The sequence below is a fragment of the Ranitomeya variabilis genome, chromosome 4 (assembly GCF_051348905.1).
Source record: "Ranitomeya variabilis isolate aRanVar5 chromosome 4, aRanVar5.hap1, whole genome shotgun sequence".
NCBI lineage: Eukaryota > Metazoa > Chordata > Amphibia > Anura > Dendrobatidae > Ranitomeya > Ranitomeya variabilis.
In genome coordinates, this window is record NC_135235.1 from 315784036 (window position 1) to 315802256 (window position 18221).

Here is an 18221-nt window from a genome sequence, read left to right on the forward strand (position 1 = left end):
CAAATAGCGCTCTTATTTTCAAAGCCCTGCTGTGTGGCCAAACAGTAGATTCTGAAGAAATATGGTGCATCATCGCATTTTGTGAGAAATCTAACATTTCTAACATCCTAACAAAATAAAAGGAGGTTTGAAAGTGAATGCTGACCAAAAGTACACATATGAAAAATGCTATTTATTTACATTTTTGTGTGGTGCGACAAGTTGGTTTAAGGATATAAGCAGTCAAAGAATAAAAATGACTAATATTTCAAAATTTTAAACAAAATTTAGATATTTTCACAGAAAAAAACTAAAAATATATTGACCTAAATTTACAGTTAATGTAAAGTACAATGTGTCACAAAAAACACTTTCAGAATTACGGGGATATGTAGAAGCATTCCAGAGTTATTACTGCATACAGTGATAAAAGTCATATTTTTTTAAAATGGGGCTTGGCCATTTAGCTCAAAATAGGCTTGATAACTAATAGTTTAAACAAATGTATTGAAATAAAAACTGTAATATTAAATATTTTAAAATAATTTTCAATGACAATTACTGGTCATATTTCTGCTGACTAACTTGGAAAGAGTTAAGGCACAGAATCCACAAGAAGTCAGGATGGCCGAGCCGTCTAAGGTGCTGCGTTCAGGTTGCAGACTCTGGGTTCAAATCCCACTTCTGACATCACCTTTTCATGAAACTATACAGATTCTCAGTCATGATGGGGATCAAACCAAACTTAGCAATGGGCCTTAAAACACCTGATCCCAAAGTTACCACTACCTGGGAGTCTTTGGGGTGAATCTGAAATTGTCGTCTATAAACGGAACTCTAGGACCGTGAAATAGTTTTTATGTGCATATGTTAACTGTCTTGGCACTATAAAAATACTGCGGGCGGTCAATGGGGCGTGACTATTTCAACTCTTTGTGTTCTCTTTCCCTATTAGGGCTGAGACTCCACATCCTATGGGGCTGTTCTGGGAGATTTCTATAAACTGAATTGCCGGTAAGTCTAATTTCATATTTGATTACCTCATTCATCAATAGACCATAAAAATACTTAATAAACAAAAGCTTAAAAAGTAGGTAATCATAGTTTTAAAGTCTGAAATGCACATGCGATACTGACATCTAAGTTTCAGCACATTTTGGGACAAATGTTTTCACACTGAAAGTTAACAATCATTAAAATATTTTCTCTAAATTGTTGTCTCCTTTTTTGCTCCAATTATTTGCATTTAATAACAAATAAAACTTGATGTAACATTATATATGCACATTGTCTTTTATGTGCAACCATCACCTGTCTCACAAACACAGGGTTTGAATGAACCTGATGAATGGAGTCAAATTGAAAATGTAAAAAAATCTCTGTCAAAATTGCTGTTTTTTTCTACTCATTCACAAAGAGTTAATTAAAGTTATTAAATATGTACAACAAAATAGCAGGAGTTTCAAATAGAAATCATGCTGCAAAAACCAGTCAAAGCAAAAATAAAAATATCTACTTTCAGGGGTTTCGCTTGACATTTGCCAAGTGTCTAGCACTCCTAAAGTTGTTTGTGTTTGGCCGAAATAGCTCAGACGGGAGAGCGTTAGACTGAAGATCTAAAGGTCCCTGGTTAGGTCCCGGGTTTCGACAACATCATTTTTCTTGATTCTTTACATTTTAAGGAGAAAATAAACAAAGCACGTGGACTGATTATTTAAAGAAAATGTAAAAGGCCTAAAAATCTTAACTATCTACAGAAAATAAAATGTTAAAAAGATGAGAAATATGAACTTTTCCATTTGAGCAAATTATTATTTTTTTGTAAATTTTCCTCTGTTTTGTTTATTTCCATTTCACTTAGCTGTAAGAGGATTTAAAGGGAACCTGATAGCTGATAAAGAAAGCATGTATCAGACACTAGCTGAATGATTTCAACCATGTATGTTTGACTATGAAATGCTGTGGTGTATATGAATTCATTGTGAGAAGTAATTTCTAAAATGGGGTCACTTTGGGGGGGTTTCTGCTGTTTTGGTACTTTTGGTACTCTGCAAATTTTACCTGCAAACTATTCTTGCAAAATCTGCATTCCAAAATCCAAATAGCGCTCTTATTTTCAAAGCCCTGCTGTGTGGCCAAACAGTAGATTCTGAAGAAATATGGTGCATCATCGCATTTTGTGAGAAATCTAACATTTCTAACATCCTAACAAAATAAAAGGAGGTTTGAAAGTGAATGCTGACCAAAAGTACACATATGAAAAATGCTATTTATTTACATTTTTGTGTGGTGCGACAAGTTGGTTTAAGGATATAAGCAGTCAAAGAATAAAAATGACTAATATTTCAAAATTTTAAACAAAATTTAGATATTTTCACAGAAAAAAACTAAAAATATATTGACCTAAATTTACAGTTAATGTAAAGTACAATGTGTCACAAAAAACACTTTCAGAATTACGGGGATATGTAGAAGCATTCCAGAGTTATTACTGCATACAGTGATAAAAGTCATATTTTTTTAAAATGGGGCTTGGCCATTTAGCTCAAAATAGGCTTGATAACTAATAGTTTAAACAAATGTATTGAAATAAAAACTGTAATATTAAATATTTTAAAATAATTTTCAATGACAATTACTGGTCATATTTCTGCTGACTAACTTGGAAAGAGTTAAGGCACAGAATCCACAAGAAGTCAGGATGGCCGAGCCGTCTAAGGCGCTGCGTTCAGGTTGCAGACTCTGGGTTCAAATCCCACTTCTGACATCACCTTTTCATGAAACTATACAGATTCTCAGTCATGATGGGGATCAAACCAAACTTAGCAATGGGCCTTAAAACACCTGATCCCAAAGTTACCACTACCTGGGAGTCTTTGGGGTGAATCTGAAATTGTCGTCTATAAACGGAACTCTAGGACCGTGAAATAGTTTTTATGTGCATATGTTAACTGTCTTGGCACTATAAAAATACTGCGGGCGGTCAATGGGGCGGGACTATTTCAACTCTTTGTGTTCTCTTTCCCTATTAGGGCTGAGACTCCACATCCTATGGGGCTGTTCTGGGAGATTTCTATAAACTGAATTGCCGGTAAGTCTAATTTCATATTTGATTACCTCATTCATCAATAGACCATAAAAATACTTAATAAACAAAAGCTTAAAAAGTAGGTAATCATAGTTTTAAAGTCTGAAATGCACATGCGATACTGACATCTAAGTTTCAGCACATTTTGGGACAAATGTTTTCAAACTGAAAGTTAACAATCATTAAAATATTTTCTGTAAATTGTTGTCTCCTTTTTTGCTCCAATTATTTGCATTTAATAACAAATAAAACTTGATGTAACATTATATATGCACATTGTCTTTTATGTGCAACCATCACCTGTCTCACAAACACAGGGTTTGAATGAACCTGATGAATGGAGTCAAATTGAAAATGTAAAAAAATCTCTGTCAAAATTGCTGTTTTTTTCTACTCATTCACAAAGAGTTAATTAAAGTTATTAAATATGTACAACAAAATAGCAGGAGTTTCAAATAGAAATCATGCTGCAAAAACCAGTCAAAGCAAAAATAAAAATATCTACTTTCAGGGGTTTCGCTTGACATTTGCCAAGTGTCTAGCACTCCTAAAGTTGTTTGTGTTTGGCCGAAATAGCTCAGACGGGAGAGCGTTAGACTGAAGATCTAAAGGTCCCTGGTTAGGTCCCGGGTTTCGACAACATCATTTTTCTTGATTCTTTAAATTTTAAGGAGAAAATAAACAAAGCACGTGGACTGATTATTTAACCCCTTCATGACCCAGCCTATTTTGGCCTTAATGACCTTGCCGTTTTTTGCAATTCTGACCAGTGTCCCTTTATGAGGTAATAACTCAGGAACGCTTCAACGGATCCTAGCGATTCTGAGATTGTTTTTTCGTGACATATTGGGCTTCATGTTAGTGGTAAATGTAGGTTGATAATTTTTGAGTTTATTTGTGAAAAAAACGGAAATTTGGCAAAAAATTTGAAAATTTCGCAATTTTCACATTTTGAATTTTTATTCTGTTAAACCAGAGAGTTATGTGACACAAAATAGTTAATAAATAACGTTTCCCACATGTCTACTTTACATCAGCACAATTTTGGAAACAATTTTTTTTTTTGCTAGGAAGTTATAAGGGTTAAAATTTGACCAGTGATTTCTCATTTTTACAACAAAATTTACAAAACCATTTTTTTTAGGGACCACCTCACATTTGAAGTCATTTTGAGGGTTCTATATGGCTGAAAATACCCAAAAGTGACACCATTCTAAAAACTGCACCCCTCAAGGTGCTCAAAACCACATTCAAGAAGTTTATTAACCCTTCAGGTGTTTCACAGCAGCAGAAGCAACATGGAAGTAAAAAATGAACATTTAACTTTTTAGTCACAAAAATGATCTTTTAGCAACAATTTTTTTATTTTCCCAAGGGTAAAAGGAGAAACTGGACCAGGGACGTTGTTGTCCAATTTGTCCTGAGTACGCTGATACCTCATATGTGGGGGTAAACCACTGTTTGGGCGCACGGCAGGGCTCGGAAGGGAAGGAGCGCCATTTGACTTTTTGAATGAAAAATTGGCTCCAATCTTTAGCGGACACCATGTCGCGTTTGGAGAGCCCCCGTGTGCCTTAACATTGGAGCTCCCCCACAAGTGACCACATTTTGGAAACTAGACCCCCCAAGGAACTTATCTAGAAGCATAGTGAGCACTTTAAACCCCCAGGTGCTTCACAAATTGATCCGTAAAAATGAAAAAGTACTTTTTTTTCACAAAAAAATTATTTTAGCCTCAATTTTTTCATTTTCACATGGGCAACAGGATAAAATGGATCCTAAATTTTGTTGGGCAATTTCTCCTGAGTACACCAATACCTCACATGTGGGGGTAAACCACTGTTTGGGCACATGGTAAGGCTCGGAAGGGAAGGAGCGCCATTTGACTTTTTGAATGGAAAATTATCTCCATCGTTAGCGGACACCATGTCGCGTTTGGAAAGCCCCTGTGTGCCTAAACATTGGAGCTCCTTCACAAGTGACCCCATTTTGGAAACTAGACCCCCCAAGGAACTCATCCAGAGGCATAGTGAGCACTTTAAACCCCCAGGTGCTTCACAAATTGATCCGCAAAAATGAAAAAGTATTTTTTTTTCACACAAAATTTCTTTTAGCCTCAATTCTTTCATTTTCACATGGGCAACAGGATAAAATGGATCCTAAAATTTGTTGGGCAATTTCTCCTGAGTATGCCGATACCTCATATGTGGGGGTAAACCACTGTTTGGGTGCATGGCAAGGCTCGGAAGGGGAGGCGTGCCATTTGACTTTTTGAATGGAAAATTAGCTCCAATCGTTAGCGGACACCATGTCGCGTTTGGAGAGCCCCTGTGTGCCTAAACATTGGAGCTCCCCTACAAGTGACCCCATTTTGGAAACTAGACCCCCCAAGAAACTTATCTAGATGCATAGTGAGCATTTATAACCCCCAGGTGCTTCACAGAAGTTTATAACGCAGAGCCGTGAAAATAAAAAAATAATTTTTCTTTCCTCAAAAATGATTTTTAGCCCAGAATTTTTTATTTTCCCAAGGGTAATAGGAGAAATTGGACCCCAAATGTTGTTGTCCAGTTTGTTCTGAGTACGATGATACCCCATATGTGGGGGTAAACCACTGTTTGGGCGCACGGCAGGGCTCGGAAGGGAAGGCACGCCATTTGGCTTTTTGAATGGAAAATTAGCTCCAATCATTAGCGGACACCATGTCGCGTTTGGAGAGCCCCTGTGTGCCTAAACATTGGAGCTCCCGCACAAGTGACCCCATTTTGGAAACTAGACCTCCCAAGGAACTAATCTAGATGTGTGGTGAGCACTTTGAACCCCCAAGTGCTTCACAGAAGTTTATAACGCAGAGCCATGAAAATAAAAAATAATTTTTCTTTTCTCAAAAATGATTTTTTAGCCCACAATTTTTTATTTTCCCAAGTGTAACAGGAGAAATTGGACCCCAAACGTTGTTGTCCAGTTTCTCCTGAGTACGCTGATACCCCATATGTGGGGGTAAACCACTGTTTTGGCACACGTCGGGGTTCGGAAGGGAAGTAGTGACGTTTTGAAATGCAGACTTTGATGGAATGGTCTGCGGGCGTCACATTGCATTTGCAGAGCCCCTGATGTGCCTAAACAGTAGAAACACCCCACAAGTGACCCCATTTTGGAAACTAGACCCCCCAAGGAACTTACCTAGATGTGTGGTGAGCACGTTCAACCCCCAAGTGCTTCACAGAAGTTTACAACGCAGAGCCGTGAAAATAAAAAATCATTTTTCTTTCCTCAAAAAAGATGTTTTAGCAAGCAATTTTTTATTTTCACAAGGGTAACAGGAGAATTTGGACCCCAATATTTGTTGCCCAGTTTGTTGTGAGTACGCTGATACCCCATATGTGGGGGTAAACCACTGTTTGGGCACACGTCAGGGCTCGGAAGGGAAGTAGTGACATTTGAAATGCAGACTTTGATGGAATGGTCTGCGGGCGTCACATTGCATTTGCAGAGCCCCTGATGTGCCTAAACAGTAGAAACACCCCACAAGTGACCCCATTTTGGAAACTAGACCCCCGAAGGAACTTATCTAGATGTGTGGTGAGCACTTTCAACCCCCAAGTGCTTCACAGAAGTTTATAACGCAGAGCCGTGAAAATAAAAAATAATTGTTCTTTCCTCAAAAATTATGTTTTAGCAAGTAATTTTTTATTTTTGCAAGGGTAACAGGAGAAATTAGACCCCAACAGTTGTTGCCCAGTTTGTCCTGAGTACGCTGGTACCCCAAATGTGGGGGTAAACCACTGTTTGGGCGCACGTCGGGGCTTGGAAGGGCGGGAGCACCATTTGACTGTTTGAACGCAAGATTGGCTGGAATCAATGGTGGCGCCATGTTGCGTTTGGAGACCCCTGATGTGCCTAAACAGTGGAAACCCCTCAATTCTAACTTCAACACTAACCCCAACACACCCCTAATCCTAATCCCAACTGTAGCCATAACCCTAATCACAACCTTAACCCCAACACACCCCTAACCACAACCCTAACCGCAACACACCCGTAACCCTAATTCCAACCCTGATCCTAACCCTAATCCCAACCGTAACCCTAATCCCAACCCTAACCACAACTGTAACCCCAACACACCCCTAACCCTATCCGTAACCCTAACCACAAGCCTAATCTTAACCCTATTTCAAACCCTAGCCCTAATTCCAACCCTAACTCTAATTCCAACCCTAACCCTAAGGCTATGTGCCCATGTTGCGGATTCGTGTGAGATTTTTCCGCACGATTTTTAAAAAATCTGCAGGTAAAAGGCACTGCGTTTTACCTGCGGATTTACAGCAGATTTCCAGTGTTTTTTTTGTGCGGATTTCACCTGCGGATTCCTATTGAGGAACAGGTGTAAAACGCTGCGGAATCCGCACAAAGAATTGACATGCTGCGGAAAATACAACGCAGCGTTTCTGCACGGAATTTTCCGCACCATGGGCACAGCGGATTTGGTTTTCCTTAGGTGTACATGGTACTGTAAACCTGATGGAAAACTGCTTCGAATTCGCAGCGGCTAATCCGCTGCGGATCCGCTGCCAATCCGCGGCCAATCCGCTGCGGATCCGCTGCCAATCCGCGGCCAATCCGCTGCGGATCCGCTGCCAATCCGCTGCGGATCCGCGGCCAATCCGCTGCGGATCCGCTGCCAATCCGCGGCCAATCCGCTGCGGATCCGCGGCCAATCCGCTGCGGATCCGCTGCCAATCCGCGGCCAATCCGCTGCGGATCCGCTGCCAATCCGTGGCCAATCCGCTGCGGATCCGCTGCCAATCCGCGGCCAATCCGCTGCGGATCCGCTGCCAATCCGCTGCGGATCCGCGGCCAATCCGCTGCGGAGCCGCTGCCAATCCGCGGCCAATCCGCTGCGGATCCGCGGCCAATCCGCTGCGGATCCGCTGCGGATCCGCTGCGGATCCGCTGCCGATCCGCTGCGGATCCGCGGCCGATCCGCTGCGGATCCGCTGCCGATCCGCTGCGGATCCGCTGCCGATCCGCGGCCGATCCGCGGCCGATCCGCTGCGGATCCGCGGCGGATCCGCTCTGTGTGCACATGCCATAACCCTACCCCTAACCCTACCCGTAACCCTAACCCTACCCCTAACCCTACCCCTAGTTCTAACCCTAGTTCTAACCCTAACCCTAGTGGAAAAAGAAAAAAAAATATTTTCTTTATTTTATTATTGTCCCTACCTATGGGGGTGATAAAGGGGGGGGGTTTATTTATTATTTTTTTATTTTGATCGCTGTGATAGAACCTACCACAGCGATCAAAATGTACCTCTAAGAATCTGCCGGCCGGCGGGCGCACTGAGCATGCGCCCGCCATTTTGGAACATGGCGGCGCCCATGATGGAGGCGGACGGGGACCGGGAGCCTCGGTAAGTATAAGGGGGGGGAGATCGGGGCACGAGGGGGGCGTCGGAGCACGGGGGGGTGACATAGGAGCAGGGGGGAGCGGGCAGGAGGACGGGGGAGCGGACAGCAGGACAGGGGAGCCGGCAGGCGGACGGAGGGGACCGGACCCTATAACGGCGCACTGGGGGGGCGATCGGTGGGGTGGGGGGAGGTCACATTAGTGTTTCCAGCCATGGCCGATGATATTGCAGCATCGGCCATGGCTGGATTGTAATATTTCACCTGTTTTTTAGGTGAAATATTACAAATCGCTCTGATTGGCAGTTTCACTTTCAACAGCCAATCAGAGCGATCGTAGCCACGGGGGGGTGAAGCCACCCCCCCTGGGCTGAAGCACCACTCCCCCTCTCCCTGCAGATCGGGTAAAATAGGAGTTAACCCCTTCACCCGATCTGCAGGGACGCGATCATTCCATGACGCCACATAGGCGTCATGGGTCGGATTGGCACGGGTTTTCATGACGCCTACGTGGCGTCATGGGTCGGGAAGGGGTTAAAGAAAATGTAAAAGGCCTAAAAATCTTAACTATCTACAGAAAATAAAATGTTAAAAAGATGAGAAATATGAACTTTTCCATTTGAGCAAATTATTATTTTTTTGTAAATTTTCCTCTGTTTTGTTTATTTCCATTTCACTTAGCTGTAAGAGGATTTAAAGGGAACCTGATAGCTGATAAAGAAAGCATGTATCAGACACTAGCTGAATGATTTCAACCATGTATGTTTGACTATGAAATGCTGTGGTGTATATGAATTCATTGTGAGAAGTAATTTCTAAAATGGGGTCACTTTGGGGGGGTTTCTGCTGTTTTGGTACTTTTGGTACTCTGCAAATTTTACCTGCAAACTATTCTTGCAAAATCTGCATTCCAAAATCCAAATAGCGCTCTTATTTTCAAAGCCCTGCTGTGTGGCCAAACAGTAGATTCTGAAGAAATATGGTGCATCATCGCATTTTGTGAGAAATCTAACATTTCTAACATCCTAACAAAATAAAAGGAGGTTTGAAAGTGAATGCTGACCAAAAGTACACATATGAAAAATGCTATTTATTTACATTTTTGTGTGGTGCGACAAGTTGGTTTAAGGATATAAGCAGTCAAAGAATAAAAATGACTAATATTTCAAAATTTTAAACAAAATTTAGATATTTTCACAGAAAAAAACAAAAAATATATTGACCTAAATTTACAGTTAATGTAAAGTACAATGTGTCACAAAAAACACTTTCAGAATTACGGGGATATGTAGAAGCATTCCAGAGTTATTACTGCATACAGTGATAAAAGTCATATTTTTTTAAAATGGGGCTTGGCCATTTAGCTCAAAATAGGCTTGATAACTAATAGTTTAAACAAATGTATTGAAATAAAAACTGTAATATTAAATATTTTAAAATAATTTTCAATGACAATTACTGGTCATATTTCTTCTGACTAACTTGGAAAGAGTTAAGGCACAGAATCCACAAGAAGTCAGGATGGCCGAGCGGTCTAAGGCGCTGCGTTCAGGTCGCAGTCTCTCTTGGAGGCGTGGGTTCAAATCCCACTTCTGACATCACCTTTTCATGAAAATATACAGATTCTCAGTCAATTATTGATTAGATGGGGATCAAACCAAACTTAGCAATGGGCCTTAAAAAATCTGATCCCAAAGTTACCACTACCTGGGAGTCTTTGGGGTGAATCTGAAATTGTCGTCTATAAACGGAACTCTAGGACCGTGAAATAGTTTTTATGTGCATATGTTAGCTGTCTTGGCACTATAAAAATACTGCCGGCGGTCAATGGGGCGTGACTATTTCAACTCTTTGTGTTCTCTTTCCCTATTAGGGCTGAGACTCCACATCCTATGGGGCTGTTCTGGGAGATTTCTATAAACTGAATTGCCGGTAAGTCTAATTTCATATTTGATTACCTCATTCATCAATAGACCATAAAAATACTTAATAAACAAAAGCTTAAAAAGTAGGTAATCATAGTTTTAAAGTCTGAAATGCACATGCGATACTGACATCTAAGTTTCAGCACATTTTGGGACAAATGTTTTCACACTGAAAGTTAACAATCATTAAAATATTTTCTCTAAATTGTTGTCTCCTTTTTTGCTCCAATTATTTGCATTTAATAACAAATAAAACTTGATGTAACATTATATATGCACATTGTCTTTTATGTGCAACCATCCCCTGTCTCACAAACACAGGGTTTGAATGAACCTGATGAATGGAGTCAAATTGAAAATGTAAAAAAATCTCTGTCAAAATTGCTGTTTTTTTCTACTCATTCACAAAGAGTTAATTAAAGTTATTAAATATGTACAACAAAATAGCAGGAGTTTCAAATAGAAATCATGCTGCAAAAACCAGTCAAAGCAAAAATAAAAATATCTACTTTCAGGGGTTTTGCTTGACATTTGCCAATTGTCTAGCACTCCTAAAGTTGTTTGTGTTTGGCCGAAATAGCTCAGATGGGAGAGCGTTAGACTGAAGATCTAAAGGTCCCTGGTTCGATCCCGGGTTTCGGCAACATCACTTTTCTTGATTCTTTACATTTTAAGGAGAAAATAAACAGAGCACGTGGACTGATTATTTAAAGAAAATGTAAAAGGCCTAAAAATCTTAACTATCTACAGAAAATAAAATGTTAAAAAGATGAGAAATGGGAACTTTTCCATTTGAGCAAATTATTATTTTTTTGTAATTTTTCCTCTGTTTTGTTTATTTCCATTTCACTTAGCTGTAAGAGGATTTAAAGGGAACCTGATAGCTGATAAAGAAAGCATGTATCAGACACTAGCTGAATGATTTCAACCATGTATGTTTGACTATGAAATGCTGTGGTGTATATGAATTCATTGTGAGAAGTAATTTCTAAAATGGGGTCACTTTGGGGGGGTTTCTGCTGTTTTGGTACTTTTGGTACTCTGCAAATTTTACCTGCAAACTATTCTTGCAAAATCTGCATTCCAAAATCCAAATAGCGCTCTTATTTTCAAAGCCCTGCTGTGTGGCCAAACAGTAGATTCTGAAGAAATATGGTGCATCACCGCATTTTGTGAGAAATCTAACATTTCTAACATCCTAACAAAATAAAAGGAGGTTTGAAAGTGAATGCTGACAAAAAGTACACATATGAAAAATGCTATTTATTTACATTTTTGTGTGGTGCAACAAGTTGGTTTAAGGATATAAGCAGTCAAAGAATAAAACTGACTAATATTTCAAAATTTTAAACAAAATTTAGATATTTTCACAGAAAAAAACTAAAAATATATTGACCTAAATTTACAGTTAATGTAAAGTACAATGTGTCACAAAAAACACTTTCAGAATTACAGGGATATGTAGAAGCATTCCAGAGTTATTACTGCATACAGTGATAAAAGTCATATTTTTTTAAAATGGGGCTTGGCCATTTAGCTCAAAATAGGCTTGATAACTAATAGTTTAAACAAATGTATTGAAATAAAAACTGTAATATTAAATATTTTAAAATAATTTTCAATGACAATTACTGGTCATATTTCTGCTGACTAACTTGGAAAGAGTTAAGGCACAGAATCCACAAGAAGTCAGGATGGCCGAGCGGTCTAAGGCGCTGCGTTCAGGTCGCAGTCTCTCTTGGAGGCGTGGGTTCAAATCCCACTTCTGACATCACCTTTTCATGAAACTATACTGATTCTCAGTCAATTATTGATTAGATGGGGATCAAACCAAACTTAGCAATGGGCCTTAAAAAACCTGATCCCAAAGTTACCACTACCTGGGAGTCTTTGGGGTGAATCTGAAATTGTCGTCTATAAACGGAACTCTAGGACCGTGAAATAGTTTTTATGTGCATATGTTAGCTGTCTTGGCACTATAAAAATACTGCGGGCGGTCAATGGGGCGGGACTATTTCAACTCTTTGTGTTCTCTTTCCCTATTAGGGCGGAGACTCCACATCCTATGGGGCTGTTCTGGGAGATTTCTATAAACTGAATTGCCGGTAAGTCTAATTTCATATTTGATTACCTCATTCATCAATAGACCATAAAAATACTTAATAAACAAAAGCTTAAAAGGTAGGTAATCATAGTTTTAAAGTCTGAAATGCACATGCGATACTGACATCTAAGTTTCAGCACATTTTGGGACAAATGTTTTCACATTGAAAGTTAACAATCATTAAAATATTTTCTCTAAATTGTTGTCTCCTTTTTTGCTCCAATTATTTGCATTTAATAACAAATAAAACTTGATGTAACATTATGCATGCACATTGTCTTTTATGTGCAACCATCACCTGTCTCACAAACACAGGGTTTGAATGAACCTGATGAATGGAGTCAAATTGAAAATGTAAAAAAATCTCTGTCAAAATTGCTGTTTTTTTCTACTCATTCACAAAGAGTTAATGAAAGTTATTACATATGTACAACAAATTAGCACGAGTTTCAAATAGAAATCATGCTGCAAAAACCAGTCAAAGCAAAAATAAAAATATCTACTTTCAGGGGTTTTGCTTGACATTTGCCAATTGTCTAGCACTCCTAAAGTTGTTTGTGTTTGGCCGAAATAGCTCAGATGGGAGAGCGTTAGACTGAAGATCTAAAGGTCCCTGGTTCGATCCCGGGTTTCGGCAACATCATATTTTTTTAAAATGGGGCTTGGCCATTTAGCTCAAAATAGGCTTGATAACTAATAGTTTAAACAAATGTATTGAAATAAAAACTGTAATATTAAATATTTTAAAATAATTTTCAATGACAATTACTGGTCATATTTCTGCTGACTAACTTGGAAAGAGTTAAGGCACAGAATCCACAAGAAGTCAGGATGGCCGAGCGGTCTAAGGCGCTGCGTTCAGGTCGCAGTCTCTCTTGGAGGCGTGGGTTCAAATCCCACTTCTGACATCACCTTTTCATGAAACTATACTGATTCTCAGTCAATTATTGATTAGATGGGGATCAAACCAAACTTAGCAATGGGCCTTAAAAAACCTGATCCCAAAGTTACCACTACCTGGGAGTCTTTGGGGTGAATCTGAAATTGTCGTCTATAAACGGAACTCTAGGACCGTGAAATAGTTTTTATGTGCATATGTTAGCTGTCTTGGCACTATAAAAATACTGCGGGCGGTCAATGGGGCGGGACTATTTCAACTCTTTGTGTTCTCTTTCCCTATTAGGGCGGAGACTCCACATCCTATGGGGCTGTTCTGGGAGATTTCTATAAACTGAATTGCCGGTAAGTCTAATTTCATATTTGATTACCTCATTCATCAATAGACCATAAAAATACTTAATAAACAAAAGCTTAAAAAGTAGGTAATCATAGTTTTAAAGTCTGAAATGCACATGCGATACTGACATCTAAGTTTCAGCATATTTTGGGACAAATGTTTTCACATTGAAAGTTAACAATCATTAAAATATTTTCTCTAAATTGTTGTCTCCTTTTTTGCTCCAATTATTTGCATTTGAACTCTTTGTGTTCTCTTTCCCTATTAGGGCGGAGACTCCACATCCTATGGGGCTGTTCTGGGAGATTTCTATAAACTGAATTGCCGGTAAGTCTAATTTCATATTTGATTACCTCATTCATCAATAGACCATAAAAATACTTAATAAACAAAAGCTGAAAAAGTAGGTAATCATAGTTTTAAAGTCTGAAATGCACATGCGATACTGACATCTAAGTTTCAGCATTTTTTGGGACAAATGTCCCAAATGTTTCTTCTTCGGTCTAAGGTCTAAGAGAGACTGCGACCTGAACGCAGCGCCTTAGACCACTCGGCCATCCTGACTTCTTGTGGATTCTGTGCCTTAACTCTTTCCAAGTTAGTCAGAAGAAATATGACCAGTAATTGCCATTGAAAATTATTTTAAAATATTTAATATTACAGTTTTTATTTCAATACATTTGTTTAAACTATTAGTTATCAAGCCTATTTTGAGCTAAATGGCCAAGCCCCATTTTAAAAAAATATGACTTTTATCACTGTATGCAGTAATAACTCTGGAATGCTTGCATTTAATAACAAATAAAACTTGATGTAACATTATGCATGCACATTGTCTTTTATGTGCAACCATCACCTGTCTCACAAACACAGGGTTTGAATGAACCTGATGAATGGAGTCAAATTGAAAATGTAAAAAAATCTCTGTCAAAATTGCTGTTTTTTTCTACTCATTCACAAAGAATTAATGAAAGTTATTAAATATGTACAACAAAATAGCAGGAGTTTCAAATAGAAATCATGCTGCAAAAACCAGTCAAAGCAAAAATAAAAATATCTACTTTCAGGGGTTTCGCTTGACATTTGCCAAGTGTCTAGCACTCCTAAAGTTGTTTGTGTTTGGCAGAAATAGCTCAGATGGGAGAGCGTTAGACTGAAGATCTAAAGGTCCCTGGTTCGATCCCGGGTTTCGGCAACATCACTTTTCTTGATTCTTTACATTTTAAGGAGAAAATAAACAGAGCACGTGGACTGATTATTTAAAGAAAATGTAAAAGGCCTAAAAATCTTAACTATCTACAGAAAATAAAATGTTAAAAAGATGAGAAATGGGAACTTTTCCATTTGAGCAAATTATTATTTTTTTGTAATTTTTCCTCTGTTTTGTTTATTTCCATTTCACTTAGCTGTAAGAGGATTTAAAGGGAACCTGATAGCTGATAAAGAAATCATGTATCAGACACTAGCTGAATGATTTCAACCATGTATGTTTGACTATGAAATGCTGTGGTGTATATGAATTCATTGTGAGAAGTAATTTCTAAAATGGGGTCACTTTGGGGGGGTTTCTGCTGTTTTGGTACTTTTGGTACTCTGCAAATTTTACCTGCAAACTATTCTTGCAAAATCTGCATTCCAAAATCCAAATAGCGCTCTTATTTTCAAAGCCCTGCTGTGTGGCCAAACAGTAGATTCTGAAGAAATATGGTGCATCACCGCATTTTGTGAGAAATCTAACATTTCTAACATCCTAACAAAATAAAAGGAGGTTTGAAAGTGAATGCTGACAAAAAGTACACATATGAAAAATGCTATTTATTTACATTTTTGTGTGGTGCAACAAGTTGGTTTAAGGATATAAGCAGTCAAAGAATAAAACTGACTAATATTTCAAAATTTTAAACAAAATTTAGATATTTTCACAGAAAAAAACTAAAAATATATTGACCTAAATTTACAGTTAATGTAAAGTACAATGTGTCACAAAAAACACTTTCAGAATTACAGGGATATGTAGAAGCATTCCAGAGTTATTACTGCATACAGTGATAAAAGTCATATTTTTTTAAAATGGGGCTTGGCCATTTAGCTCAAAATAGGCTTGATAACTAATAGTTTAAACAAATGTATTGAAATAAAAACTGTAATATTAAATATTTTAAAATAATTTTCAATGACAATTACTGGTCATATTTCTGCTGACTAACTTGGAAAGAGTTAAGGCACAGAATCCACAAGAAGTCAGGATGGCCGAGCGGTCTAAGGCGCTGCGTTCAGGTCGCAGTCTCTCTTGGAGGCGTGGGTTCAAATCCCACTTCTGACATCACCTTTTCATGAAACTATACTGATTCTCAGTCAATTATTGATTAGATGGGGATCAAACCAAACTTAGCAATGGGCCTTAAAAAACCTGATCCCAAAGTTACCACTACCTGGGAGTCTTTGGGGTGAATCTGAAATTGTCGTCTATAAACGGAACTCTAGGACCGTGAAATAGTTTTTATGTGCATATGTTAGCTGTCTTGGCACTATAAAAATACTGCGGGCGGTCAATGGGGCGGGACTATTTCAACTCTTTGTGTTCTCTTTCCCTATTAGGGCGGAGACTCCACATCCTATGGGGCTGTTCTGGGAGATTTCTATAAACTGAATTGCCGGTAAGTCTAATTTCATATTTGATTACCTCATTCATCAATAGACCATAAAAATACTTAATAAACAAAAGCTTAAAAAGTAGGTAATCATAGTTTTAAAGTCTGAAATGCACATGCGATACTGACATCTAAGTTTCAGCATATTTTGGGACAAATGTTTTCACATTGAAAGTTAACAATCATTAAAATATTTTCTCTAAATTGTTGTCTCCTTTTTTGCTCCAATTATTTGCATTTGAACTCTTTGTGTTCTCTTTCCCTATTAGGGCGGAGACTCCACATCCTATGGGGCTGTTCTGGGAGATTTCTATAAACTGAATTGCCGGTAAGTCTAATTTCATATTTGATTACCTCATTCATCAATAGACCATAAAAATACTTAATAAACAAAAGCTTAAAAAGTAGGTAATCATAGTTTTAAAGTCTGAAATGCACATGCAATACTGACATCTAAGTTTCAGCATTTTTTGGGACAAATGTCCCAAATGTTTCTTCTTCGGTCTAAGGTCTAAGAGAGACTGCGACCTGAACGCAGCGCCTTAGACCACTCGGCCATCCTGACTTCTTGTGGATTCTGTGCCTTAACTCTTTCCAAGTTAGTCAGAAGAAATATGACCAGTAATTGCCATTGAAAATTATTTTAAAATATTTAATATTACAGTTTTTATTTCAATACATTTGTTTAAACTATTAGTTATCAAGCCTATTTTGAGCTAAATGGCCAAGCCCCATTTTAAAAAAATATGACTTTTATCACTGTATGCAGTAATAACTCTGGAATGCTTGCATTTAATAACAAATAAAACTTGATGTAACATTATGCATGCACATTGTCTTTTATGTGCAACCATCACCTGTCTCACAAACACAGGGTTTGAATGAACCTGATGAATGGAGTCAAATTGAAAATGTAAAAAAATCTCTGTCAAAATTGCTGTTTTTTTCTACTCATTCACAAAGAATTAATGAAAGTTATTAAATATGTACAACAAAATAGCAGGAGTTTCAAATAGAAATCATGCTGCAAAAACCAGTCAAAGCAAAAATAAAAATATCTACTTTCAGGGGTTTCGCTTGACATTTGCCAAGTGTCTAGCACTCCTAAAGTTGTTTGTGTTTGGCCGAAATAGCTCAGATGGGAGAGCGTTAGACTGAAGATCTAAAGGTCCCTGGTTCGATCCCGGGTTTCGGCAACATCACTTTTCTTGATTCTTTACATTTTAAGGAGAAAATAAACAGAGCACGTGGACTGATTATTTAAAGAAAATGTAAAAGGCCTAAAAATCTTAACTATCTACAGAAAATAAAATGTTAAAAAGATGAGAAATGGGAACTTTTCCATTTGAGCAAATTATTATTTTTTTGTAATTTTTCCTCTGTTTTGTTTATTTCCATTTCACTTAGCTGTAAGAGGATTTAAAGGGAACCTGATAGCTGATAAAGAAAGCATGTATCAGACACTAGCTGAATGATTTCAACCATGTATGTTTGACTATGAAATGCTGTGGTGTATATGAATTCATTGTGAGAAGTAATTTCTAAAATGGGGTCACTTTGGGGGGGTTTCTGCTGTTTTGGTACTTTTGGTACTCTGCAAATTTTACCTGCAAACTATTCTTGCAAAATCTGCATTCCAAAATCCAAATAGCGCTCTTATTTTCAAAGCCCTGCTGTGTGGCCAAACAGTAGATTCTGAAGAAATATGGTGCATCACCGCATTTTGTGAGAAATCTAACATTTCTAACATCCTAACAAAATAAAAGGAGGTTTGAAAGTGAATGCTGACAAAAAGTACACATATGAAAAATGCTATTTATTTACA

General features: G+C 38.1%; 8 non-coding genes across 8 annotated transcripts; all 8 read left to right on the top strand.

Moving 5' to 3' along the window:
• The first annotated feature begins 9994 nt into the window (after nt 1-9994).
• On the top strand, nt 9995-10077 carry TRNAL-CAG (transfer RNA leucine (anticodon CAG)). Its single transcript has one exon. It is a non-coding gene; the product is annotated as a tRNA-Leu (tRNA).
• Nucleotides 10078-10974: 897 nt separating this feature from the next.
• Nucleotides 10975-11047, top strand: TRNAF-GAA (transfer RNA phenylalanine (anticodon GAA)). The gene has a single exon. It is a non-coding gene; the product is annotated as a tRNA-Phe (tRNA).
• Nucleotides 11048-12092: 1045 nt separating this feature from the next.
• On the top strand, nt 12093-12175 carry TRNAL-CAG (transfer RNA leucine (anticodon CAG)). The gene has a single exon. It is a non-coding gene; the product is annotated as a tRNA-Leu (tRNA).
• An 897-nt stretch (nt 12176-13072) lies between these two features.
• On the top strand, nt 13073-13145 carry TRNAF-GAA (transfer RNA phenylalanine (anticodon GAA)). Its single transcript has one exon. It is a non-coding gene; the product is annotated as a tRNA-Phe (tRNA).
• A 188-nt stretch (nt 13146-13333) lies between these two features.
• TRNAL-CAG (transfer RNA leucine (anticodon CAG)) lies at nt 13334-13416 on the top strand. The gene has a single exon. It is a non-coding gene; the product is annotated as a tRNA-Leu (tRNA).
• A 1451-nt stretch (nt 13417-14867) lies between these two features.
• On the top strand, nt 14868-14940 carry TRNAF-GAA (transfer RNA phenylalanine (anticodon GAA)). Its single transcript has one exon. It is a non-coding gene; the product is annotated as a tRNA-Phe (tRNA).
• A 1045-nt stretch (nt 14941-15985) lies between these two features.
• On the top strand, nt 15986-16068 carry TRNAL-CAG (transfer RNA leucine (anticodon CAG)). Its single transcript has one exon. It is a non-coding gene; the product is annotated as a tRNA-Leu (tRNA).
• A 1451-nt stretch (nt 16069-17519) lies between these two features.
• On the top strand, nt 17520-17592 carry TRNAF-GAA (transfer RNA phenylalanine (anticodon GAA)). Its single transcript has one exon. It is a non-coding gene; the product is annotated as a tRNA-Phe (tRNA).
• Nucleotides 17593-18221: the final 629 nt, after the last annotated feature.